This window comes from Salmo salar, chromosome ssa01, assembly GCF_905237065.1.
Source record: "Salmo salar chromosome ssa01, Ssal_v3.1, whole genome shotgun sequence".
Taxonomy (NCBI): Eukaryota; Metazoa; Chordata; class Actinopteri; order Salmoniformes; family Salmonidae; genus Salmo; species Salmo salar.
In genome coordinates, this window is record NC_059442.1 from 90177074 (window position 1) to 90203341 (window position 26268).

Here is a 26268-nt window from a genome sequence, read left to right on the forward strand (position 1 = left end):
TCCCACATGTTTTGCAAGTTGCAATCTGTTTTTTGTTGACTACAGTGTAGTCTTTATATCCGAAAATAATAATTTTGGGTATCATCTTTCCAAGGGCTCCATCTGAACTCACCCGCCGACGTTCCTCTGCACTGCCACGGACAACTTTTTCTCCACTGGCATAATTTGATTGACTGCTATCCGATTCAAACTGTAATCCGTTAAATGAAGAGTTGATGCACTGCACACGTCATTTTTCATATTTGGGGTGGGGGAGGGTTTCAAGTCATGTCGGGTCAAAAGGCTCAAGTCCAAGTTAAGTCGAGTCATTGGTGTTAAAGTCAAAGTCGAGCCGGAGTCTGACTCGAGTCCAAGTCATGTGACTCAAGTCCACAACTCTGCTAGGCGGTGTTAGAGGAAGGCTCAAATAATTGTCAAAGACTCGAGTCACCCAATTCATACACTGTTCTCTCTGCTACCGCACGGCAAGCGGTACCGGAACGTCTAGTCTAGGACCAAAAGGCTCCTTAACAGCTTCTACCCCCAAGCCACAAGACAACTAATCAAATGGCCACCCAGACTGTTTACATTGACCCCCCCCCCCTGGTACCGGGTACCCCCTGTATATAGCCTTGTTATTGTTATGCACATTTATTGTGTTATTTTGATTGATCTGATTTGTTTATCTTTAGTTTATTTAGTAAATATTTGATTAAACATGTTTCTTGTACAGCATTGTTGGTCAAGGGCTTGTAAGTAAGCATTTCATGGTAAGGTCTACACCTGTTGTATACGACGCATGTGAGAAATAACATTTGATTTGTGAAGCACAACCCTTCAGACAAAATAATATTTGTTTCAGCTTGTGTGAAAATTGTTTGAAAACCCCCCAAAAGAGTGTTCACATGATGCCATGTTGCCAAAATACTGTAGTTTCTGAAAGACTGACAAAGACAGGTGATCTTGCTGGGTGCTGTGAACAGTGAAGTTATATAAAATATATTTTTTCCAGGGTTCTTTTGACAAGCAGAGAGATCTGGAGTGGGATCAATTTCTTAAACAGTAACTCATGCAAAGAGCATTCCCCATAATTGGATTTGAATGCCTCCCCCTCTCCTCCCTGTCCCCTCTGACAAATGTTATGTGTGCGCACATAAACAGATTTTCCGGCCCACAAACCCAGGAAAAGTGAAGGAGGGATCGTGTAACAGGGCAAGGCAGTGCCGGTGAGGTTGGCTGCTCGGCAGCAGCAGAAGTGCTGGGCTGTAAACCCTTTTTGTTCCGCTCTGAGGGATTTTTGGATTTCTCTGTGGCGCTCGGTTGCCGTGGACACAGCTGGGGAGCGACGGTCGGTCGGCAGGCAGGCAGGCACCCTGTGAGCCGGAGCTCCAGTGACGACTGGCCGAGCCAACACAGCTGGCACCCAGTACCCACACAGCTGGTAACACGCTACACGCTCCCTCTGTGTCTCTCACGCTTCACTCTTGCTCTGCCTCCAATTCTGTTTCCCTTTATTCTCTCTGTCTTGCTTATTCTCTCACAGGCTCTCTTGTTCCTCATTTTCTCTCTCTCCATTACTCAATTTATTTTCCCTCTTTCATATTTTACTCTCACACGCTCTAGTCTCTGGCCTTCTCTCCCTCTCCCTGCCCAGTCATCATACAGTACTGTAGTCAGACACATTAGCTCAGCTAGCCTCTCTCCAGTCTGGTGGAGAGGAAAACAGAGGTGGAAAAGAGGGGGAACTGAGTGAGGAGAGACAAGACAAATGAGAGGCGTGCCAGTGTGTGTAGGTGGACAGGGAATGGGCAGCTCTGTGTGTAGGTGGACAAGGAATGGGTAGCTCTGTGTGTAGGTGGACAGGCAATGTGGGAATGGGTAGCTCTGTGTGAAGGTGGACAGGGAATGTGGGAATGGGTAGCTCTGTGTGTAGGTGGACAGGGATTGGGGAGCTCTGTGTGTTACAGAGTTACAGAACTCACCACTGTGTTTTAAGACGAGAACAACATGCTCTCGTGTTTGTCTGTAAAGCACTTTTGAATAAACGACCTTCTTATTTATCATCACTCATCAATATTAGAATTATATTTCCTAAAACAAGGTTTCAAGCATGGATTACACTTGAGGCCCATGCGATTTCCACAGAGTTGGGTATGGCTGCCTTTTCCTGTTATGCTCCTTGCCTATGGAATAGCCTGCAGACTAAACTTAAACTTGAGACTCTTGTCCCCCTTGCCCATTTTAAACAGTTTTTGGAGGATTTTATTTTTGTATTGCTTGTAACTATTTAGGGTAATGCAAGTTCTTGTGCTGTTAGGGGAATAACCTATGTGTAAATGTCATAATCTGTTGCTGTATTTTTTGTGTTATCTGTGATTGCTTTGTTTGTCTTGTGTAGTTTCTTAATCATTGTACCTAAACTGTATGTGTAAACATGTATACGCAGGGCCCAGCTGAAAAAGAGACCTTGGTCTCAGTCTGTGTTCCTTGTTGAAATAAAGGTATAATAATAATAGTGTGTGTAGGTGGACAGGGAATGGGGGAATGGGTAGCTCTGTGTGTAGGTGGACAGGGAATGGGGGAATGGGCAGCTCTGTGAGTAGGTGGACAGGGATTGGGCAGCTCTGTGTGTAGGTGGACGGGGAATGGGCAGCTCTGTGTGTAGGTGGACAGGGAATGGGGGAATGGGTAGCTCTGTGTGTAGGTGGACAGCTCTGTGTGTAGGTGGACAGGGAATGGGGGAATGGGCAGCTCTGTGTGTGTACTCAGTCGTAAAAATTTGAGAGGAGAGACAGAGGAGGAGAGTTGTTATGTGGACACAGGGAGGAAGTTAGAGGGTGAAGCAGACATTCCTAGTTAAAACCAGTGGCCAGGGAACTGAACTGTGGTTCAACCTGGTGGTTATATAATGAGGAGGGAAATGTACCCTCTCCAAAAAAGAACAATTCGTATTTAGTAACGTCTCTACAGGGGCCAGCCTGCAGCTGTCTGTCGCATTCCCGAGTAGAACATAAATACATAGTGAGAAGTGAAGGGTGACGGTGTCATGGGTCGCTGACTAACATGCGCAAACATCCATACCAGAGATAAACGGATTGCTTCATGATTCAATTTAACTTCCGAATAACTGTTCCCGAGGTATTGTTTTGAAAGCAGTATGTGGTGATAATTTAGTTACACCAGTGGCTGAGGTCAAACACATACCACCCCAACAGATCCACAGATGATGCAATCCCTATTGCACTCCACAAGGCCCTTTCTCACCTCAACAAAAGGAACAACTATGTGAGAATGTTATTCATTGACTACAGCTCAGCATTCAACACCATAGTGCCCTCAAAGCTCATCACTAAGCTAAGGACCCTGGGACAAAACACCTCCCTCTGCAACTGGATCCTAGACGTCCTGATGGGCCGCCCCCAGGTGGCTAGGGTAGGTAACAACCCATCCGCTACGCTGATCCTCAACAAAGGTGCCCCTCAGGGGTGTGTGCTGAGTCCCCTCCTGTACTCCTTGTTCACTCATGACTCCACGGCCAGGCACGACTCCAACACCATTATTAAGTCTGCGGATGAAACAACGACGACACAGCCTATAGGGAGGAGGTCAGATACCTGACCGTGTGGTGCAAGGACAACAACCTCACCCTCAACGTGATCAAGACAAAGGAGATTATTGTGGACTACAGGAAAAGGAGGACCGAGCACGACCCCATTCTCATCGACGGGGCTGTAGTGTAGCAGGTTGAGAGCTTCAAGTTCCTTGGAGTCCACATCACCAACAAACTAACATGGTTCAAGCACACCAATACAGTCGTGAAGAGGGCACGACAAAACCTATTCCCCCTCAGGAGACTGAAAAGACTTGGCAATGGATCCTCAGATCCTCAAAAGGTTCTACAGCTGCACCATCGAGAGTATCCTGACAGGATGCGTCACTGCCTGGTATGGCAACTGCTCGGCCTCCGACCGCAAGGCAATACAGAGGGTAGTGTGTACGGCCCAGTACATCAGCGGGGCCAAGCTTCCTGCCATCAAGGACCTCTATACCAGGCGGTGTCAGAGGAAGGCCCTAAAAATTGTCAAAGACTCCAGCAACCCTACAGTAGTCATAGACTGTTCTATCTGCTACCGCACGGCAAGAGGTACCGGAGCGCCAAGTCTAGGACCAAGAGGCTTCTAAATAGCTTCTACCTCCAAGCCATAAGACTCCTGAACATCTATATTAAATGGCTACCCAGACTATTTGCATTGCCCCCCTCCCCCACACACACTTTACACTGCTGCTACTCTCTGTTATTATCTATGCATAGTCACTTTAATAACTCTACCTGCATGTACATATTACTTCAATTATCTCGACAAACCGGTGCCCTCGCACATTGACTCTGTACCGGTACCCCCTGTATATAGCCTCGCTATTGTTATTTTACTGCTGCTCTTTAGTTATTTGTTGCTTTTATTTTTTTTTTTTTTTAGGTATTTATCTTAAAATTGCATTGTTGGTTAAGGGCTTGTTAGTAAACATTCACTGTAAGTTCTACTACACCTGTTGCATTCGGAAACATGGGACAAACCAGATTTGATTTGAAATGTCTGCAGATGTTCAACAGTTGCTTTTACTGTTCTAATAAACACCCTTCAGTTCAAACTCAACTCTCCTTGCAGCACCAGTACCAGCAAGCACTGTTATGTTTTTCTCCACATGCTGTATGTACCCAAATGACCGCTAAACAGGCCGTTAGGGAGAGTCAACGGGTTGGATTAGCAGAGCTGTGTAATGCCTGTGAAATCAACACCCCAAACCAGACCAGCACACACTGGCACCCGGACGCGCGCTTGTGGACACGGACGCGCACACAGACACACACCACACACAGCACACACACACACACACTCAGCCCTCCATTAAATAAAATCATGTGGTTCAGAAGCCCCAATTACTTTCCGGAACATCCCTGTTCTGTTCTGTTTCTGCCTGGTAATGCAGAGCTAGGATACTTCTGGCAGCTAAATTATGTCTGGAAGCTTGTCTACTTCTGGCAGCTATGTTATGTCTGGCAGCTATGTTATGTCTGGCAGCTAGGTTATGTCTGGCAGCATGGCTACTTCTGGCAGCTATGTTATGTCTGGCAGCTATGTTATGTCTGGCAGCTAGGTTATGTCTGGCAGCATGGCTACTTCTGGCAGCTATGTTATGTCTGGCAGCTTGCCTATGTCTGGTAGCTAGGCTATGTCTGGCAGCTTGGCTACTTCTACAGCTAGGTTATGTCTGGCAGCTTGGCTATGTCTAGCAGCTTGGCTACGTGTAGCAGCTAAGTTATGTCTGGCAGCTAGGTTACGTCTGGCAGCTAGGTTACGTCTGGCAGCTAGGTTATGTCTGACAGCTAGTTTACGTCTGGCAGATAGTTTATTGTCTGGCAGCTAGGTTACGTCTGGCAGCTAGGTTACGTCTGGCAGCTAGGCTACGTCTGGCAGCTTGGCTACGTCTGGCAGCTAGGTTACGTCTGGCAGCTAGGTTACGTCTGGCAGCTAGGCTACGTCTGGCAGCTAGGCTACGTCTGGTAGCTAGGCTACGTCTGGTAGCTAGTTTATTGTCTGGCAGCTAGGTTACGTCTGGCAGCTAGGTTACGTCTGGCAGCTAGGTTACGTCTGGCAGCTAGGTTTCATCTGGCAGCTTGGTTATGTCTAGCAGCTTGGTTATGTCTAGCAGCTAGGTTATGTCTGGCAGCTAGGTTATGTCTGACAGCTAGGTTATGTCTGACAGCTAGGTTATGTCTGGAAGCTTGGTTATGTCTGGCAGCTAGGTTATGTCTAACAGCTTAGTTATGTCTGGGAGCTAGGTTATGTCTGACAGCTAGGTTATGTCTGACAGCTAGGTTATGTCTGACAGCTTAGTTATGTCTGGCAGCTTGGTTATGTCTGGCAGCTTGGTTATGTCTGACAGCTTAGCTATGTCTGGCAGCTAGGTTACGTCTGGCAGCTAGGTTACGTCTGGCAGCTAGGCTATGTCTGGCAGCTAGGTTACGTCTGGCAGCTAGTTTATTGTCTGGCAGCTAGGTTACGTCTGGCAACTAGGTTACGTCTGGCAGCTTGGCTATGTCTGGCAGCTAGGTTACGTCTGGCAGCTAGGTTAAGTCTGGCAGCTAGGTTACGTCTGGCAGCTAGGTTACGTCTGGCAGCTAGGCTACGTCTGGCAGCTTGGCTACGTTTGGCAGCTAGGTTACGTCTGGCAGCTAGGCTACGTCTGGCAGCTAGGTTACGTCTGGCAGATAGGTTACGTCTGGCAGCTAGGTTACGTCTGGCAGCTAGGTTACGTCTGGCAGCTAGTTTACGTCAGGCAGCTAGGTTACGTCTGGCAGCTAGGTTACGTCTGGCAGCTAGGCTATGTCTGGCAGCTAGGCTACGTCTGGCAGCTAGGTTACGTCTGGCAGCTAGGTTTCATCTGGCAGCTTGGTTATGTCTAGCAGCTAGGTTATGTCTGGCAGCTAGGTTATGTCTGACAGCTAGGTTATGTCTGACAGCTAGGTTATGTCTGACAGCTAGGTTATGTCTGACAGCTAGGTTATGTCTGGCAGCTAGGTTATGTCTGGCAGCTATGTTATGTCTGACAGCTTAGTTATGTCTGGCAGCTTGTTTATGTCTGGCAGCTTGGTTATGTCTGGCTAGGTATTGGAGCTAGGTTATGTCTGGCAGCTAGGTTATGTCTGGCAGCTAGGTTAAGTCTGGCAGCTAGGTTATGTCTGGCAGCTTGGCTACGTCTGGCAGCTTGGCTACGTCTGGCAGCTTGGCTACGTCTAGCAGCTTGGCTACGTCTGGCAGCTTGGCCACGTCTGGTAGCTTAGCTACGTCTTGCAGCTAGTTTATGTCTTGCAGCTAGTTTATGTCTGGCAGCTAGGTTACGTCTGGCAGCTAGGTTACGTCTGGCAGCTAGGTTACGTCTGGCAGCTAGTTTACGTCTGGCAGCTAGTTTACGTCTGGCAGCTAGGCTACGTCTGGCAGCTAGGCTACGTCTGGCAGCTAGGTTACGTCTGGCAGCTAGGTTTCATCTGGCAGCTTGGTTATGTCTAGCAGCTAGGTTATGTCTGGCAGCTAGGTTATGTCTGACAGCTAGGTTATGTCTGACAGCTAGGTTATGTCTGACAGCTTAGTTATGTCTGGCAGCTAGGTTATGTCTGGCAGCTAGGTTATGTCTGACAGCTAGGTTATGTCTGACAGCTAGGTTATGTCTGGCAGCTAGGTTATGTCTGGCAGCTAGGTTATGTCTGGCAGCTAGGTACTGTCTGGCAGCTAGGTAATGTCTGGCAGCTAGGTTATGTCTGGCAGCTAGGTTATGTCTGGCAGCTAGGTTACGTCTGGCAGCTAGGTTACGTCTGGCAGCTAGGTTTCATCTGGCAGCTTGGTTATGTCTAGCAGCTTGGTTATGTCTAGCAGCTAGGTTATGTCTGGCAGCTAGGTTATGTCTGACAGCTAGGTTATGTCTGACAGCTAGGTTATGTCTGGAAGCTTGGTTATGTCTGGCAGCTAGGTTATGTCTAACAGCTTAGTTATGTCTGGGAGCTAGGTTATGTCTGACAGCTAGGTTATGTCTGACAGCTAGGTTATGTCTGACAGCTTAGTTATGTCTGGCAGCTTGGTTATGTCTGGCAGCTTGGTTATGTCTGACAGCTTAGCTATGTCTGGCAGCTAGGTTACGTCTGGCAGCTAGGTTACGTCTGGCAGCTAGGCTATGTCTGGCAGCTAGGTTACGTCTGGCAGCTAGTTTATTGTCTGGCAGCTAGGTTACGTCTGGCAACTAGGTTACGTCTGGCAGCTTGGCTATGTCTGGCAGCTAGGTTACGTCTGGCAGCTAGGTTAAGTCTGGCAGCTAGGTTACGTCTGGCAGCTAGGTTACGTCTGGCAGCTAGGCTACGTCTGGCAGCTTGGCTACGTTTGGCAGCTAGGTTACGTCTGGCAGCTAGGCTACGTCTGGCAGCTAGGTTACGTCTGGCAGATAGGTTACGTCTGGCAGCTAGGTTACGTCTGGCAGCTAGGTTACGTCTGGCAGCTAGTTTACGTCAGGCAGCTAGGTTACGTCTGGCAGCTAGGTTACGTCTGGCAGCTAGGCTATGTCTGGCAGCTAGGCTACGTCTGGCAGCTAGGTTACGTCTGGCAGCTAGGTTTCATCTGGCAGCTTGGTTATGTCTAGCAGCTAGGTTATGTCTGGCAGCTAGGTTATGTCTGACAGCTAGGTTATGTCTGACAGCTAGGTTATGTCTGACAGCTAGGTTATGTCTGACAGCTAGGTTATGTCTGGCAGCTAGGTTATGTCTGGCAGCTATGTTATGTCTGACAGCTTAGTTATGTCTGGCAGCTTGTTTATGTCTGGCAGCTTGGTTATGTCTGGCTAGGTATTGGAGCTAGGTTATGTCTGGCAGCTAGGTTATGTCTGGCAGCTAGGTTAAGTCTGGCAGCTAGGTTATGTCTGGAAGCTTGGCTACGTCTGGCAGCTTGGCTACGTCTGGCAGCTTGGCTACGTCTAGCAGCTTGGCTACGTCTGGCAGCTTGGCCACGTCTGGTAGCTTAGCTACGTCTTGCAGCTAGTTTATGTCTTGCAGCTAGTTTATGTCTGGCAGCTAGGTTACGTCTGGCAGCTAGGTTACGTCTGGCAGCTAGGTTACGTCTGGCAGCTAGTTTACGTCTGGCAGCTAGTTTACGTCTGGCAGCTAGGCTACGTCTGGCAGCTAGGCTACGTCTGGCAGCTAGGTTACGTCTGGCAGCTAGGTTTCATCTGGCAGCTTGGTTATGTCTAGCAGCTAGGTTATGTCTGGCAGCTAGGTTATGTCTGACAGCTAGGTTATGTCTGACAGCTAGGTTATGTCTGACAGCTTAGTTATGTCTGGCAGCTAGGTTATGTCTGGCAGCTAGGTTATGTCTGACAGCTAGGTTATGTCTGACAGCTAGGTTATGTCTGGCAGCTAGGTTATGTCTGGCAGCTAGGTTATGTCTGGCAGCTAGGTACTGTCTGGCAGCTAGGTAATGTCTGGCAGCTAGGTTATGTCTGGCAGCTAGGTTATGTCTGGCAGCTAGGTTACGTCGGTCAGCTAGGTTACGTCGGTCAGCTAGTTTACGTCTGGCAGCTAGTTTACGTCTGGCAGCTTGGCTACATCTGGCAGCTAGGTTACGTCTGGCAGCTAGGTTATGTCTGACAGCTAGGTTATGTCTGGCAGCTAGGTTATGTCTGGCAGCTAGGTTATGTCTGGCAGCTAGGTTAAATCTGGCAGCTTGGCTACGTCTGGCAGCTTGGCTACGTCTGGCAGCTTGGCTACGTCTGGCAGCTTGGCTATGTCTAGCAGCTTGGCTACGTCTGGCAGCTTGGCCACGTCTGGTAGCTTAGCTACGTCTTGCAGCTAGTTTATGTCTTGCAGCTAGTTTATGTCTGGCAGCTAGGTTATGTCTGGCAGCTAGGTTATGTCTGGCAGCTAGACTACGTCTGGTAGCTAGGCTATGTCTGGCAGCTTGCAGCTTGGTTATGTCTGGCAGCTTGGCTATGTCTGGCTTGGTCTGGCAGCTAGGTTATGTCTGGCAGCTTGGTTAAGTCTGGCAGCTAGGTTATGTCTTGTAGCTTGTTTAAGTCTGTCATCTAGGTTATGTCTGACAGCTTGGTAATGTCTGGGTAGGTCTGTCAGCTTGGTTGTGTCTGGCAGCTTGGTTCTGTCTGGCTAGTTCTGGCAGCTTGGTTATGTAATAAAGGTAAATACAATATGTCTGGCAGCATTGTTATGTCTGGCAGCTTGGTTACGTCTGGCAGCTTGGTTATGTCTTTTTAGGTCCGAGAGCTTGCTTATGTCTGGCAGCTTGGTTATATCTCTCTAGGTCTGGCAACTTGGTTACGTCTGGCAGCTTGGCTACGTCTGGAAGCTTGGTTATGTCTAGCAGGTTGGTTTTTTCTGTCTGCTAGGTGATGTCTATCAGCTAGGTTATTTCTGTCAGCTTGGTTATTTCTGGAAGCTAGTTTATGTCTGGCAGCTAGGTTATGTCTGACAGCTCGGTTACGTCTGGCAGCTTGGCTACGTCTGGCAGCTTGCTATGTTATGTCTGGTATCTTGGATTAGTCTGCCAGCTTGGATACGTCTGGCAGCTTGGTTATATCTGGCAGCTTGGTTACATCTGGCAGCTAGGTTATGTCTGACAGTTAGGTTATGTCTGACAGCTTAGTTATGTCTGACAGCTTAGTTATGTCTGACAGCTTAGTTATGTCTGGCAGCTTGGTTATGTCTGGCAGCTTGGTTATGTCTGGCTAGGTCTTGCAGCTAGGTTATGTCTGGCAGCTAGGTTATGACTGGCAGCAAGGTTATGTCTGGCAGCTAGGCTATGTCTGGCAGCTAGGTAATGTCTGGCAGCTAGGCTATGTCTGGCAGCTTGCAGCTTGGTTATGTCTGGCAGCTTGGCTATGTCTGGCTAGGTCTGGCAGCTAGGTTATGTCTGGCAGCTTGGTTAAGTCTGGCAGCTAGGTTATGTCTGGTAGCTTGTTTAAGTCTGTCATCTAGGTTATGTCTGACAGCTTGGTAATGTCTGGGTAGGTCTGTCAGCTTGGTTGTGTCTGACAGTTAGGTTATGTCTGACAGCTTAGTTATGTCTGACAGCTTAGTTATGTCTGGCAGCTTGGTTATGTCTGGCAGCTTGGTTATGTCTGGCTAGGTCTTGCAGCTAGGTTATGTCTGGCAGCTAGGTTATGTCTGGCAGCAAGGTTATGTCTGGCAGCTAGGCTATGTCTGGCAGCTAGGTAACGTCTGGCAGCTAGGTTTTGTCTGGCAGCTAGGTTATGTCTGGCAGCTAGGTTATGTCTGGCAGCTAGGTAATGTCTGGCAGCTAGGTAATGTCTGGCAGCTAGGTAATGTCTGGCAGCTAGGTTATGTCTGGCAGCTAGGTTATGTCTGGCAGCTAGGTTACGTCGGTCAGCTAGGTTACGTCGGTCAGCTAGTTTACGTCTGGCAGCTAGTTTACGTCTGGCAGCTTGGCTACATCTGGCAGCTAGGTTACGTCTGGCAGCTAGGTTATGTCTGACAGCTAGGTTATGTCTGGCAGCTAGGTTATGTCTGGCAGCTAGGTTATGTCTGGCAGCTAGGTTAAATCTGGCAGCTAGGTTACGTCTGGCAGCTTGGCTACGTCTGGCAGCTTGGCTACGTCTGGCAGCTTGGCTATGTCTAGCAGCTTGGCTACGTCTGGCAGCTTGGCCACGTCTGGTAGCTTAGCTACGTCTTGCAGCTAGTTTATGTCTTGCAGCTAGTTTATGTCTGGCAGCTAGGTTATGTCTGGCAGCTAGGTTATGTCTGGCAGCTAGACTACGTCTGGTAGCTAGGCTATGTCTGGCAGCTTGCAGCTTGGTTATGTCTGGCAGCTTGGCTATGTCTGGCTTGGTCTGGCAGCTAGGTTATGTCTGGCAGCTTGGTTAAGTCTGGCAGCTAGGTTATGTCTTGTAGCTTGTTTAAGTCTGTCATCTAGGTTATGTCTGACAGCTTGGTAATGTCTGGGTAGGTCTGTCAGCTTGGTTGTGTCTGGCAGCTTGGTTCTGTCTGGCTAGTTCTGGCAGCTTGGTTATGTAATAAAGGTAAATACAATATGTCTGGCAGCATTGTTATGTCTGGCAGCTTGGTTACGTCTGGCAGCTTGGTTATGTCTTTTTAGGTCCGAGAGCTTGCTTATGTCTGGCAGCTTGGTTATATCTCTCTAGGTCTGGCAACTTGGTTACGTCTGGCAGCTTGGCTACGTCTGGAAGCTTGGTTATGTCTAGCAGGTTGGTTTTTCTGTCTGCTAGGTGATGTCTATCAGCTAGGTTATTTCTGTCAGCTTGGTTATTTCTGGAAGCTAGTTTATGTCTGGCAGCTAGGTTATGTCTGACAGCTCGGTTACGTCTGGCAGCTTGGCTACGTCTGGCAGCTTGCTATGTTATGTCTGGTATCTTGGATTAGTCTGCCAGCTTGGATACGTCTGGCAGCTTGGTTATATCTGGCAGCTTGGTTATGTCTGCCAGCTAGGTTATGTCTGACAGTTAGGTTATGTCTGACAGCTTAGTTATGTCTGACAGCTTAGTTATGTCTGACAGCTTAGTTATGTCTGGCAGCTTGGTTATGTCTGGCAGCTTGGTTATGTCTGGCTAGGTCTTGCAGCTAGGTTATGTCTGGCAGCTAGGTTATGACTGGCAGCAAGGTTATGTCTGGCAGCTAGGCTATGTCTGGCAGCTAGGTAATGTCTGGCAGCTAGGCTATGTCTGGTAGCTTGCAGCTTGGTTATGTCTGGCAGCTTGGCTATGTCTGGCTAGGTCTGGCAGCTAGGTTATGTCTGGCAGCTTGGTTAAGTCTGGCAGCTAGGTTATGTCTGGTAGCTTGTTTAAGTCTGTCATCTAGGTTATGTCTGACAGCTTGGTAATGTCTGGGTAGGTCTGTCAGCTTGGTTGTGTCTGACAGTTAGGTTATGTCTGACAGCTTAGTTATGTCTGACAGCTTAGTTATGTCTGGCAGCTAGGTTATGTCTTGTAGCTTGTTTAAGTCTGTCATCTAGGTTATGTTTGACAGCTTGGTAATGTCTGGGTAGGTCTGTCAGCTTGGTTGTGTCTGGCAGCTTGGTTATGTAATAAAGGTAAATACAATATGTCTGGCAGCATTGTTATGTCTGGCAGCTTGGTTACGTCTGGCAGCTTGGTTATGTCTTTTTAGGTCCGAGAGCTTGCTTATGTCTGGCAGCTTGGTTATATCTCTCTAGGTCTGGCAACTTGGTTACGTCTGGCAGCTTGGCTACGTCTGGAAGCTTGGTTATGTCTAGCAGGTTGGTTTTTTCTGTCTGCTAGGTGATGTCTATCAGCTAGGTTATTTCTGTCAGCTTGGTTATTTCTGGAAGCTAGTTTATGTCTGGCAGCTAGGTTATGTCTGACAGCTCGGTTACGTCTGGCAGCTTGGCTACGTCTGGCAGCTTGCTATGTTATGTCTGGTATCTTGGATTAGTCTGCCAGCTTGGATACGTCTGGCAGCTTGGTTATATCTGGCAGCTTGGTTATGTCTGCCAGCTAGGTTATGTCTGACAGTTAGGTTATGTCTGACAGCTTAGTTATGTCTGACAGCTTAGTTATGTCTGACAGCTTAGTTATGTCTGGCAGCTTGGTTATGTCTGGCAGCTTGGTTATGTCTGGCTAGGTCTTGCAGCTAGGTTATGTCTGGCAGCTAGGTTATGACTGGCAGCAAGGTTATGTCTGGCAGCTAGGCTATGTCTGGCAGCTAGGTAATGTCTGGCAGCTAGGCTATGTCTGGTAGCTTGCAGCTTGGTTATGTCTGGCAGCTTGGCTATGTCTGGCTAGGTCTGGCAGCTAGGTTATGTCTGGCAGCTTGGTTAAGTCTGGCAGCTAGGTTATGTCTGGTAGCTTGTTTAAGTCTGTCATCTAGGTTATGTCTGACAGCTTGGTAATGTCTGGGTAGGTCTGTCAGCTTGGTTGTGTCTGACAGTTAGGTTATGTCTGACAGCTTAGTTATGTCTGACAGCTTAGTTATGTCTGGCAGCTAGGTTATGTCTTGTAGCTTGTTTAAGTCTGTCATCTAGGTTATGTTTGACAGCTTGGTAATGTCTGGGTAGGTCTGTCAGCTTGGTTGTGTCTGGCAGCTTGGTTATGTAATAAAGGTAAATACAATATGTCTGGCAGCATTGTTATGTCTGGCAGCTTGGTTACGTCTGGCAGCTTGGTTATGTCTTTTTAGGTCCGAGAGCTTGCTTATGTCTGGCAGCTTGGTTATATCTCTCTAGGTCTGGCAACTTGGTTACGTCTGGCAGCTTGGCTACGTCTGGAAGCTTGGTTATGTCTAGCAGGTTGGTTTTTTCTGTCTGCTAGGTGATGTCTATCAGCTAGGTTATTTCTGTCAGCTTGGTTATTTCTGGAAGCTAGTTTATGTCTGGCAGCTAGGTTATGTCTGACAGCTCGGTTACGTCTGGCAGCTTGGCTACGTCTGGCAGCTTGCTATGTTATGTCTGGTATCTTGGATTAGTCTGCCAGCTTGGATACGTCTGGCAGCTTGGTTATATCTGGCAGCTTGGTTATGTCTGCCAGCTAGGTTATGTCTGACAGTTAGGTTATGTCTGACAGCTTAGTTATGTCTGACAGCTTAGTTATGTCTGACAGCTTAGTTATGTCTGGCAGCTTGGTTATGTCTGGCAGCTTGGTTATGTCTGGCTAGGTCTTGCAGCTAGGTTATGTCTGGCAGCTAGGTTATGACTGGCAGCAAGGTTATGTCTGGCAGCTAGGCTATGTCTGGCAGCTAGGTAATGTCTGGCAGCTAGGCTATGTCTGGCAGCTTGCAGCTTGGTTATGTCTGGCAGCTTGGCTATGTCTGGCTAGGTCTTGCAGCTTGGTTATGTCTGGCAGCTTGGTTAAGTCTGGCAGCTAGGTTATGTCTGGTAGCTTGTTTAAGTCTGTCATCTAGGTTATGTCTGACAGCTTGGTAATGTCTGGGTAGGTCTGTCAGCTTGGTTGTGTCTGACAGTTAGGTTATGTCTGACAGCTTAGTTATGTCTGACAGCTTAGTTATGTCTGGCAGCTTGGTTATGTCTGGCAGCTTGGTTATGTCTGGCTAGGTCTTGCAGCTAGGTTATGTCTGGCAGCTAGGTTATGTCTGGCAGCAAGGTTATGTCTGGCAGCTAGGCTATGTCTGGCAGCTAGGTAATGTCTGGCAGCTAGGTTTTGTCTGGCAGCTAGGTTATGTCTGGCAGCTAGGTTATGTCTGGCAGCTAGGTAATGTCTGGCAGCTAGGTAATGTCTGGCAGCTAGGTAATGTCTGGCAGCTAGGTTATGTCTGGCAGCTAGGTTATGTCTGGCAGCTAGGTTACGTCGGTCAGCTAGGTTACGTCGGTCAGCTAGTTTACGTCTGGCAGCTAGTTTACGTCTGGCAGCTTGGCTACATCTGGCAGCTAGGTTACGTCTGGCAGCTAGGTTATGTCTGACAGCTAGGTTATGTCTGGCAGCTAGGTTATGTCTGCCAGCTAGGCTATGTCTGGTAGCAAGGCTATGTCTGGCAGCTTGGCTACTTCCACAGCTAGGTTATGTCTGGCAGCTAGGTTATGTATGGCAGCTAGGTGATGTCTGGCAGCTAGGTTACGTCTGGCAGCTAGGTTACGTCTGGCAGATTGGCTACATCTGGCAGCTTGGTTACGTCTGGCAGCTAGGTTAAGTCTGACAGTTAGGTTACGTCTGGCAGCTAGGTTACGCCTGGCAGCTAGGTTACGTCTGGCAGCTAGGTTACGTCTGGCAGCTAGGTTACGTCTGGCAGCTAGGCTACGTCTGGCAGCTAGGCTACGTCTGGCAGCTAGGCTACGTCTGGTAGCTAGGCTACGTCTGGTAGCTAGGCTACGTCTGGTAGCTAGGCTATGTCTGGCAGCTTGGCTACTTTTACAGCTAGGTTATGTCTGGCAGCTAGGATATGTCTGGCAGCTAGGGTATGTCTGGCAGCTAGGTTATGTCTGATAGTTAAGTTATGTCTGACAGCTTAGTTATGTTTGACAGCTTAGTTATGTCTGGCAGCTTGGTTATGTCTGGCAGCTTGGTTATGTCTGGCTAGGTCTTGCAGCTAGGTTATGTCTGGCAGCTAGGTTATGTCTGGCAGCTAGGCTATGTCTGGTAGCAAGGCTATGTCTGGCAGCTTGGCTACTTCCACAGCTAGGTTATGTCTGGCAGCTAGGTTATGTCTGGCAGCTAGGTGATGTCTGGCAGCTAGGTTACGTCTGGCAGCTAGGTTACGTCTGGCAGATTGGCTACATCTGGCAGCTTGGTTATGTCTGGCAGCTAGGTTAAGTCTGACAGTTAGGTTACGTCTGGCAGCTAGGTTACGCCTGGCAGCTAGGTTACGTCTGGCAGCTAGGTTACGTCTGGCAGCTAGGTTACGTCTGGCAGCTAGGCTACGTCTGGCAGCTAGGCTACGTCTGGCAGCTAGGCTACGTCTGGTAGCTAGGCTACGTCTGGTAGCTAGGCTATGTCTGGCAGCTTGGCTACTTTTACAGCTAGGTTATGTCTGGCAGCTAGGTTATGTCTGGCAGCTAGGGTATGTCTGGCAGATTGGCTACATCTGGCAGCTTGGTTACGTCTAGCAGCTTGGTTATGTCTGGCAGCTTGGTTATGTCTGGCAGCTAGGTTATGTCTGACAGTTAAGTTATGTCTGACAGCTTAGTTATGTTTGACAGCTTAGTTATGTCTGGCAGCTTGGTTATGTCTGGCAGCTAGGTTATGTCTGGCTAGGTCTTGCAGCTAGGTTATGTCTGGCAGCTAGGTTATGTCTGGCAGCAAGGTTATGTCTGGCAGCTAGGATATGTCTGGCAGCTAGGTAATGTCTGGCAGCTAGGTAATGTCTGGCAGCTAGGTAATGTCTGGCAGCTAGGTTATGTCTGGCAGCTAGGTTATGTCTGGCAGCTAGGCTACGTCTGGTAGCTAGGCTACGTCAGGTAGCTTGGCTACTTTTACAGCTAGGTTATGTCTGGCAGCTAGGTTATGTCTGGCAGCTAGGTTATGTCTGGCAGATTGGCTACATCTGGCAGCTTGGTTACGTCTGGCAGCTTGGTTATGTCTGGCAGCTAGGTTATGTCTGACAGTTAGGTTGTGTCTGACAGCTTGGTTATGTCTGCCAGCTTGGTTATGTCTGGCAGCTTGGTTATGTCTGGCAGCTTGGTTATGTCTGGCAGCTAGGTTATGTCTGACAGTTAAGTTATGTCTGACAGCTTAGTTATGTTTGACAGCTTAGTTATGTCTGGCAGCTTGGTTATGTCTGGCAGCTTGGTTATGTCTGGCTAGGTCTTGCAGCTAGGTTATGTCTGGCAGCTAGGTTATGTCTGGCAGCAAGGTTATGTCTGGCAGCTAGGTTATGTCTGGCAGCTAGGTAATGTCTGGCAGCTAGGTAATGTCTGGCAGCTAGGTTATGTCTGGCAGCTAGGTTAAGTCTGGCAGCTAGGCTACGTCTGGTAGCTAGGCTACGTCTGGTAGCTTGGCTACTTTTACAGCTAGGTTATGTCTGGCAGCTAGGTTATGTCTGGCAGCTAGGTTATGTCTGGCAGATTGGCTATATCTGGCAGCTTGGTTACGTCTGGCAGCTTGGTTATGTCTGGCAGCTTGGTTATGTCTGGCAGCTAGGTTATGTCTGACAGCTTGGTTATGTCTGGCAGCTTGGTTATGTCTGGCTAGGTCTTGCAGCTAGGTTATGTCTGTCAGCTATGATATGTCTGGCAGCTAGGTAATGTCTGGCAGCTAGGTTATGTCTGGCAGCTAGGTTAAGTCTGGCAGCTAGGTTAAGTCTGGCAGCTAGGTTAAATCTGGCAGCTAGGTTGTGTCTGGCAGCTTGGCTATGTCTGGCAGCTAGGTTACCACTGGCAGCTTGGCTACGTCTGGCAGCTAGTTTATGTCTGGCAGCTTGGCTACGTCTGGCAGCTAGTTTATGTCTGGCAGCTAGTTTATGTCTGGCAGCTAGTTTATGTCTGGCAGCTAGGTTATGTCTGGCAGCTTGGCTACGTCTGGCAGCTTGGCTACGTCTGGCAGCTTGGCTACGTCTGGCAGCTAGGTTACGTCTGGCAGCTAGGTTACGTCTGGCAGCTAGGTTTCTCGTCTGGCAGCTAGGTTTCTCGTCTGGCAGCTTGGTTACGTCTAGCAGCTTGGTTATGTCTAGCAGCTTGGTTACGTCTGGCAGCGTGGCTACTTCTGGCAGCTATATTATGTCTGGTATCTTGGCTTAATCTGGCAGCTTGGCAACTTCTACAGCTAGGTTACGTCTGGCAGCTAGGTTACGTCTGGCAGCTAGGTTACGTCTGGCAGCTAGGTTACGTCTGGCAGATTGGCTACGTCTGGCAGCTTGGATACGTCTGGCAGCTTGGTTACGTCTGGCAGCTTAGTTACGTCTGGCAGCTTGGTTATGTCTGGCAGCTAGTTTATGTCTGGCAGCTAGGTTATGTCTGTCTAGGTCTGGCAGCTTAGTTGTGTCTGGCAGCTTGGTTCTTTCTGGCTACTTGTGGCAGCTTGGTTATGTCTTGCAGCATGGTTATGTCTGTCAGCTAGGTTATGTCTGACAGACATTATTTTTTTTTTTTTTCCACCTTTATTTAACCAGGTAGGTTAGTTGAGAACAAGTTCTCCTTTGCAACTGCAACCTTGCCAAGATAAAGCATAGAAATTCGACACATACAACAACACAGAGTTACACATGGAATAAACAAAACATACAGTCAATAATACAGTAGAACAAAAGAAAACAAAAAGTCTATATACAGTGAGTGCAAATGAGGTAAGTTAAGGCAATAAATAGGCCATGGTGGCGAAGTAATTACAATATAGCAAATAAACGCTGGAATGGTAGATGTGCAGAAGATGAATGTGCAAGTAGAGATACTGGGGTGCAAAGGAGCAGGATAAATAAATAAATAAATACAGTATGGGGATGAGGTAGGTACATAGATGGGCTGTTTACAGATGAGCTATGTACAGGTGCAGTGATCCGTGAGCTTCTCTGACAGCTGGTGCTTAAAAGCTAGTGAGGGAGATATGGTTATGTGTTGGTTATATCTGGCAGCTCGTTTATGTCTGGCAGCTTGGCTACGTCTGGCAGCTAGGCTACGTCAGGCAGCTTGGCTACGTCTGGCAGCTTGGTTATGTCTGGCAGCTAGGTTATGTCTGACAGCTAGGTTATGTCTGGCAGTTTGGTTATGTCTTGCTTGGTCTGGCAGCTTGGTTGTGTCTGGCAGATTGGTTGTGTCTGGCAGCTTGGTTATGTCTGGCAGCTTGGTTATGTCTGGCTAGGTCTGGCAGCTTGGTTATGTCTGGCAGCTTGGTTATGTCTGGCTAGGTCTGGCAGCTTAGTTATGTCTGGCAGCTTGGTTATTTCTGGCAACTTGTGGCAACTTGCTTATGTCTTGCAGCATGGTTATTTCTGTCAGCTAGGTTATGTCTGTCAGCTAGGTTATGTCTGGCAGCTTGGTTATGTCTGGCAGCTTGGTTCTAAAGAGCTCTGTTCTAAAGTAACGCACTACATAAGGAATTGAGTGTGATTTGAGAATTACCCCTGGAATCCTATGGCCCAACACTGTTGGTTAGATTCCAAAAGTGAGTTCTATTTCTCAAAAAAGAGTACATAAATAAACAATGAAAACAGCAGAACAGAAAAATGAGATGTAGCAGTGTAGAACGGATCGTGCCTGTGGTGAAATGTCTCTTCATCTTCTAGAAGACAGGGTCCTGAGCGGTGGCCTGGGCTCGGCGGACGAGCGACTCTGATGCCGCGCTGGAGAACGTGGTGAACACGTTGGAGACTTTCTCCAACCCCACGGCAAACTTGCTCACCAGCTTCTTGACAAAGTTCAGTGTGATCTTGATGGGAATGGTTGGGGGAGAGGGTTAGGGGGAAGAGAGAGGGAGGAAGATTGATTATGAACATTTATACTACACCGTTATTTGTGACCCAAAAAATGCTATGACATTGAGCAAGCTATGATGCCCACAGACTCAGCCCAACAAGTGTATGTTTTCCAGATGTGATGGGACAAACACACCTCTAATCCCCCTCACCCCTTCCTCCCAAAGCCCCCTGACTCGGCAGAACAGGTGCAGCCAGGTGAGTTTGTTCCCATAAGGGGGGACAAGTGTTCCTCTGTCCCTGTCTAACCAATGGAACGGAGCGCTGAGCCTGCAGCTGCTGCTTCTGGAGCCCCCTTGCCGTCAGCACAGTGCAGTCAGCCCAACTACAGTCTACATCCCCTAGGGCCATCTCCCACTCATCAGGTCCTACACACTCACCGCACCCATCACCCCCATCTTCCCTCCTCCTATCCCACTCCCCTCACTAGCCCCCCACCCCTGATTACCTGACTATCCTCAGCTCAGTGCACAGCTGCCCCCCCCCCCCCTCCTCCCAGCCAGCATTGCTAAAGCACTTTGCAGCACCGCCGAGTTCGATTTGGAAGCTTGTGTCATGTCAGCTCTCTTTCTCTCTGTCAACACCTTGACTGAAATGGCTTGAGGATTTAGTGTTGTAGATGAAAGTGTTTCAGAAAGTACATAGTTAGCGAAGACTTCAGCTTGTCCTCTGTGTAAATGTTGAGTGCAAATGTCCATTTTCCAGTTTGTAAGCGCGCTGTGTTGGACATTGGATGAAAAAGTCTTATCTTTGTCATGTCATGAACGTGACAGAGCCCTTCCTTCAACAGAGCTTCAGACTGCTCAGGTAGAGAGGAACAGCAGCAGACTGAACAGATGTGGCTGCCATACTGTTGCAGGGTGGTATTGGGCTGTGCCAGGCTATGCCAGGGTTACCTTATGCCACTGTCTATCACTCACACACACACACCTCTCCACCCCCCCCCCCCACACACCTTCCCTCTCTCCACCCCACTCCACCTCAAACACCTATATGAATCCTACCTATATGAATCCTACCTGTCACACCCTGATCTGCTTCACCTGTATTTGTGCTTTTCTCCATCCCCTCCAGGTGTTGCCCATCTTCCCATTATCCCCTGTGTATTTATACCTGTGTTCTCGGTTTGTCTGTTGCCAGTTCGTCTTGTTTTGTCAGGGCTTACCAGCATTCTTTCTTGCCTTCCTGTTTCTCTAGTTCTGTTTCCTATTTTTCCCATTTCTGACCATTCTGCCTGCCCTGACCCCGAGCCTGCCTGCCGTCATGTACCTGCCTGACCTGATTACGAACCTCTGTCTGCCCTCGACCTGCCCTTTGCCTGCCCCGTGTTTCTAATAAATCATCTGAGAACTGTACTATCCACCTCCCGTGTCTGCATCTGGGTCATATCCCGAGTCTTGATACTACCTATATGAATCCTATCCATATGAATCCTACCTATATGAATCCTACCTATATGAATCCTACCTATATGAATCCTACCTATATGAAACCTACATTTGAAGCAGATCTCATGAGTAGCAGACCCTTTTTCTTTCTTCCTGTGCCAATCCGGTGTGCCTAAACCTACTGTCAAGTTACCAGGTTGTTAGCTAGCTAAATAACATGACTGAACAGCGTTGTTTGTTATCAAACCAATACATTTCGACCCTGGATTAGTTCACGATGTGGTTTGTGAAATTACATAAAATTCGAGAGAATCCCAATAAAAATAAAAAAGGTATCTCTGGTAATATGGGTCATATTGTTTTAACTGTCTACAGACAATACTTTTTCTTTGCTGTAAAGCTGCCAACATGCCTGGGCTCCATTTTCCCTCTCTGACATCCAAGAGGCTACATGATAGTGAGCTTGCAAAGTCTACTCAGTCTGACCTGTGCTCTTGGTTGATTTAAAAAAAAAAAAATTCACCTTTATTTAACCAGAGTTACGCATGGAATAAACAAACGTACAGTCAATAACACAATAGAAAAAAATATTTATACAGTCTGTGCAAACGAGGTAAGATTAGGGAGGTAAGGCAATAAATAGGCCGTAGTGGCGAAGTAATTACAATTTAGCAATTAAACACTGGAGTGCCAGATGTGCAGAAGATGAATGTGCAAGTAGAGATACTGGGGTGCAAAGGAGCAAAAATAAATATATCACAAAATGGGGATGAGGTAGTTGGATGGGCTATTTAAAGATGGATTATGTACAGCTGCAGTGATCTGTGAGCTGATGCTTAAGGTTAGTGAGGGATATATGAGTCTCCAGCTTTAGTGATTTTTTTCAATTAATTCCAGTCATTGGCAGCAGAGAACTGGAAGGAAAGGCGGCCAAAGTAGGGATTGGCTTTGGTGATGACCAGTGAAATATACCTGCACAGTATTGTCTCTTATCGATGGCGGTTATGATATTGTTTAGGACCTTGAGCATGGCTGAGGTGCATCCATGACCAGCTCGGAAACCAGATTGCATAGAGGAGAAGGTACGGTGGGATTCGAAATGGTCGGTGATCTGTTTGTTAACTTGGCTTTCGAAGACTTTAGAAAGGCAGAGTAGGATAGATATGCAGTGGGGGAAAAAAGTATTTGATCCCCTGCTGATTTTGTATGTTTGCCCACTGACAAAGAAATGATCAGTCTATAATTTTAATGGTAGGTTTATTTGAACAGTGAGAGACAGAATAACAACAAAAATATAGAGAAAAACGCATGTCAAAAATGTTATAAATTGATTTGCATTTTAATGAGGGAAATAAGTATTTGACCCCCTCTCAATCATAAAGATTTCTGGCACCATCTCCACCGTCAAACATGGAGGTGGAAACATTATGCTTTGGGGGTGTTTTTCTGCTAAGGGGACAGGACAACTTCACCGCATCATTTTACGGGGCCATGTACTGTCAAATCTTGGGTGAGAACCTCCTTTCCTCAGCCAGGGCATTGAAAATGGGTCGTGGATGGGTATTCCAGCATGACAATGACCCAAAAAGCACGGCCAAGGCAACAAAGGAGTGGCTCAAGAAGAAGCACATTAAGGTCCTGGAGTGGCCTAGCCAGTCTCCAGACCTTAATCCCATAGAAAATCTGTGGAGGGAGCTGAAGGTTCGAGTTGCCAAACGTCAGCCTCGCAACCTTAATGACTTGGAAAAGATCTGCAAAGAGGAGTGGGACAAAGTCCCTCCTGAGATGTGTGCAAACCTGGTGACCAACTACAAGAAACGTCTGACCTCTGTGATTGCCAACAAGGGTTTTGCCACCAAGTACTAAGTCAAGTTTTGCAGAGGGGTCAAATACTTATTTCCCTCATTAAAATGCAAATCAATTTATAACATTTTTTACATGCATTTTTCTGGATTTTTTTGTTGTTATTCTGTCTCTCACTGTTCATATAAACCTACCATTAAAATTATAGACTGATCATTTCTTTGTAAGTGGGCAAACGTACAAAATCAGCAGGGGATCAAATACTTTTCCCCCCCACTGTAGGTCTGTAGCAGTTTGGGTCTAGAGTGTCTCCCCCTTTGAAGAGGGGGATGACCGCAGCAGCTTTCCAATCTTTGGGGATCTCAGAAGATACGAAAGAGAGGTTGAACAGGCTAGTAATAGGGGTTGCAACAATTTCGGCAGATCATTTTAGAAAGAGAGTGTCCAGATTGTCTAGCCCGACTGATTTGTAGGGGTCCAGATTTTGCAGCTCTTTCAGAACATCAGCTATCTGGATTTGGGTGAAGGAGAAATGGGGAGGCTTTGGCTAGTTTCTGTGGGAGGTGCAGGGCTGTTGACCGGGATAGGGGTAGCCAGTTGGAAAGCATGGCCAGTCGTAGAAATTTGCTTATTGAAATTCTCAATTATCGTGGATTTATCGGTGGGTACAGTGTTTCCTAGCCTCAGAGCAGTGGGCAGCTGGGAGGAGGTGCTCTTATTCTCCATGGACTTTAAAGTGTCCCAGAACTTTTTTGAGTTTGTGTTGCAGGAAGCAAATTTCTGCTTGAAAAAGCTAGCCTTGGCTTTTCTAACTGCCTGTGTATATTTGTTCCTAACTTCCCTGAAAAGTTACATATCGCGGGGGCTATTCGATGCTAATGCAGTACGCCAGAGGATGTTTTTGTGCTGGTCAAGGGCAGTCAGGTCTGGAGTGAACCAAGGTTTATATCTGTTCCTGGTTCAAAATGTTTTGAATGGGGCATGCTTATTTAAGATGGTGAGGAAAGCACTTTTAAAGAATAACCAGGCATCCTCTACTGATGGAATGAGGTCAATATCCTTCCAGGATACCCGGGCCAGGTCGATTAGAAAGGCCTGCTCGCTGAAGTGTTTTAGGGAGCGTTTGACAATGATGAGAGGTGGTCGTTTAACCACAGACCCATTACGGACGCAGGCAATGAGGCAGGGATCACTGAGATCCTGGTTGAAGACAGCAGAGGTGTATTTAGAGGGCAGGTTGGTCAGCATGATATCTATGAGGGTGCCCGTGTTTACAGATTTGGGGTTGTACCTGGTAGGTTCATTGATAATTTGTGAGAGATTGAGGGCATCTACCTTAGATTGTAGGACGGCCGGGGTGTTAAGCATACATTTAGAGGAGCAAGTTGCCTTTATAACAGGCGATGAAATGATACAATGCATCAACTATGCTTGCTCTGCTCCAATGTAACAAATGCACAAATCGACCAGCAGAAGACTCAGGATCTGCATCCCTACTTGCCATCACGGCTAAATTACAATAAAACTGATGGATAAATAAATGTGGACGGAGAGAAGCAGGTGAGTGATGGCTGGAGGAGGAAGTGCTTGGCGGATTACTGTTGCCAAACGTGATATGCGCATGAAAGTGAAGTGGACATTCTTGGACCAGCGCATACAAGAGAATAGCTCACAGATCACTGCACCTGTACATAGCCCATCTGTAAATAGCCCAAATAACTACCTCATCCCCTACTGTATTTATTTATTTATTTATCTTGCTCCTTTGCACCCCAGTATTTCTACTTTGCACATTAATCTACTGCACATCTACCATTCCAGTGTTTATTTGCTATATTGTATTTACTTCGCACTTGGCCTATTTATTGCCTTAACACTACAGGCTGATCCAAATTTGATGTTATGTCCTTAAAACAAGTCAAAATGAGGCTCAGTAGTGTGTGTGGCCTCCACGTGGCTGTATGACCTCCCTACAACGCCTGGGCATGCTCCTGATGAGGTGGCGGATGGTCTCCTGAGGGATCTCCTCCCAGACCTGGACTAAAGCATCCGCCAACTCCTGGACAGTCTGTGGTGCAACGTGGCGTTGGTGGATGGAGCGAGACATGATGTCCCAGATGTGCTCAATTGGATTCAGGTCTGGGGAACTGGCGGGCCAGTCCATAGCATCAATGCCTTCCTCTTGCAGGAACTGCTGACACACTCCAGCCACATGAGGCTTAGCATTGTCTTGCATTAGGAGGAACCCAGGGCCAACCGCACCAGCATATGGTCTCACAAGGGGTCTGAGGATCTCATCTCGGCACCTAATGGCAGTCAGGCTACCTCTGGCGAGCACATGGAGGGCTGTGCGGCCCCCCAAAGAAATGCCACCCCACACCATGTGTCACGTCCTGACCAGCAGAGGGAGTAGTGGTTTAGTATTTTGGTTAGGACGTGACAGAGGGATGTTTGTTTTGTATGGTGGTGTTTTTTTTTGTGTGTTGTGAGGGGTGTTTGATTTATGTGTTCCTGGGTTTTGGATGTATGTTCTAGGTTGTATGTTCTAGGTTGTATTGCTGCATTTTTGTCTAGTTAGGTTTGTTTTTCTATGTGTAGTTAATTGGGGTTGGACTCCCAATTGAAGGCAGGTGTGTTGAGTTGCCTTTGATTGGGAGTCCTATATAATAGGGTGTGTTTGTCTTTGTGTTTTGTGGGTAGTTGTTTGTGAGCACTGCTTTGTTTAGCCTGCCACTCTGTTCGTGTCGTGAGTATTGTTTATATTTTTTTTTCTCGTGTTCACGTGTTTGGAATAAATGATCATGATGAACATGCAACCCGCTGCGCCTTGGTCTCATCTATACGACACCTGTGACACCATGACTGATCCACCGCCAAACCGGTCATGCTGGAGGATGTTGCAGACAGCAGAACGTTCTCCACGGTGTCTCCAGACTCTGTCACGTCTGTCACGTGCTCAGTGTGAACCTGCTTTCATCTGTGAAGAGCACAGGGCGCCAGTGGCGAATTTGCCAATCTTGGTGTTCTCTGGCAAATGCCAAACGTCCTGCACGGTGTTGGGCTGTAAGCACAACCCCCTCATACCACCCTCATGGAGTCTGTTTCTGACCGTTTGAGCAGACACATGCACATTTGTGGCCTGCTGTAGGTCATTTTGCAGGGCTCTGGCAGTGCTTCTCCTGCTCCTCCTTGCACAAAGGCGGAGGTAGCGGTCCTGCTGCTGGGTTGTTGCCCTCCTATGGCCTCCTCCACGTCTCCTGATGTACTGGCCTGTCTCCTGGTAGTGCCTCCATGCTCTGGACACTACGCTGACAGACACAGCAAACCTTCTTGCCACAGCTCGCATTGATGTGCCATCCTGGATGAGCTGCACTACCTGAGCCACTTGTGTGGGTTGTAGACTCCGTCTCATGCTACCACTAGAGTGAAAGCACCGCCAGCATTCAAAAGTGACCAAAACATCATCCAGGAAGCACAGGAACTGAGAAGTGGTCTGTGGTCCCCACCTGCAGAACCACTCCTTTATTGGGGGTGTCTTGCTAATTGCCTATAATTTCCACCTGTTGTCTATTCCATTTGCACAACAGCACGTGAAATTTATTGTCAATCAGTGTAGCTTCCTAAGTAGACAGTTTGATTTCACAGAAGTGTGATTGACTTGGAGTTACATTGTGTTGTTTAAGTGTTCCCTTTATTTTT

General features: G+C 47.7%; 1 pseudogene; it reads right to left on the reverse strand.

The window, feature by feature from the left end:
- LOC106609298 (transformation/transcription domain-associated protein-like) overlaps positions 1 to 26268 on the reverse strand; it is a 176633-nt pseudogene that overhangs the window by 33441 nt on the left and 116924 nt on the right.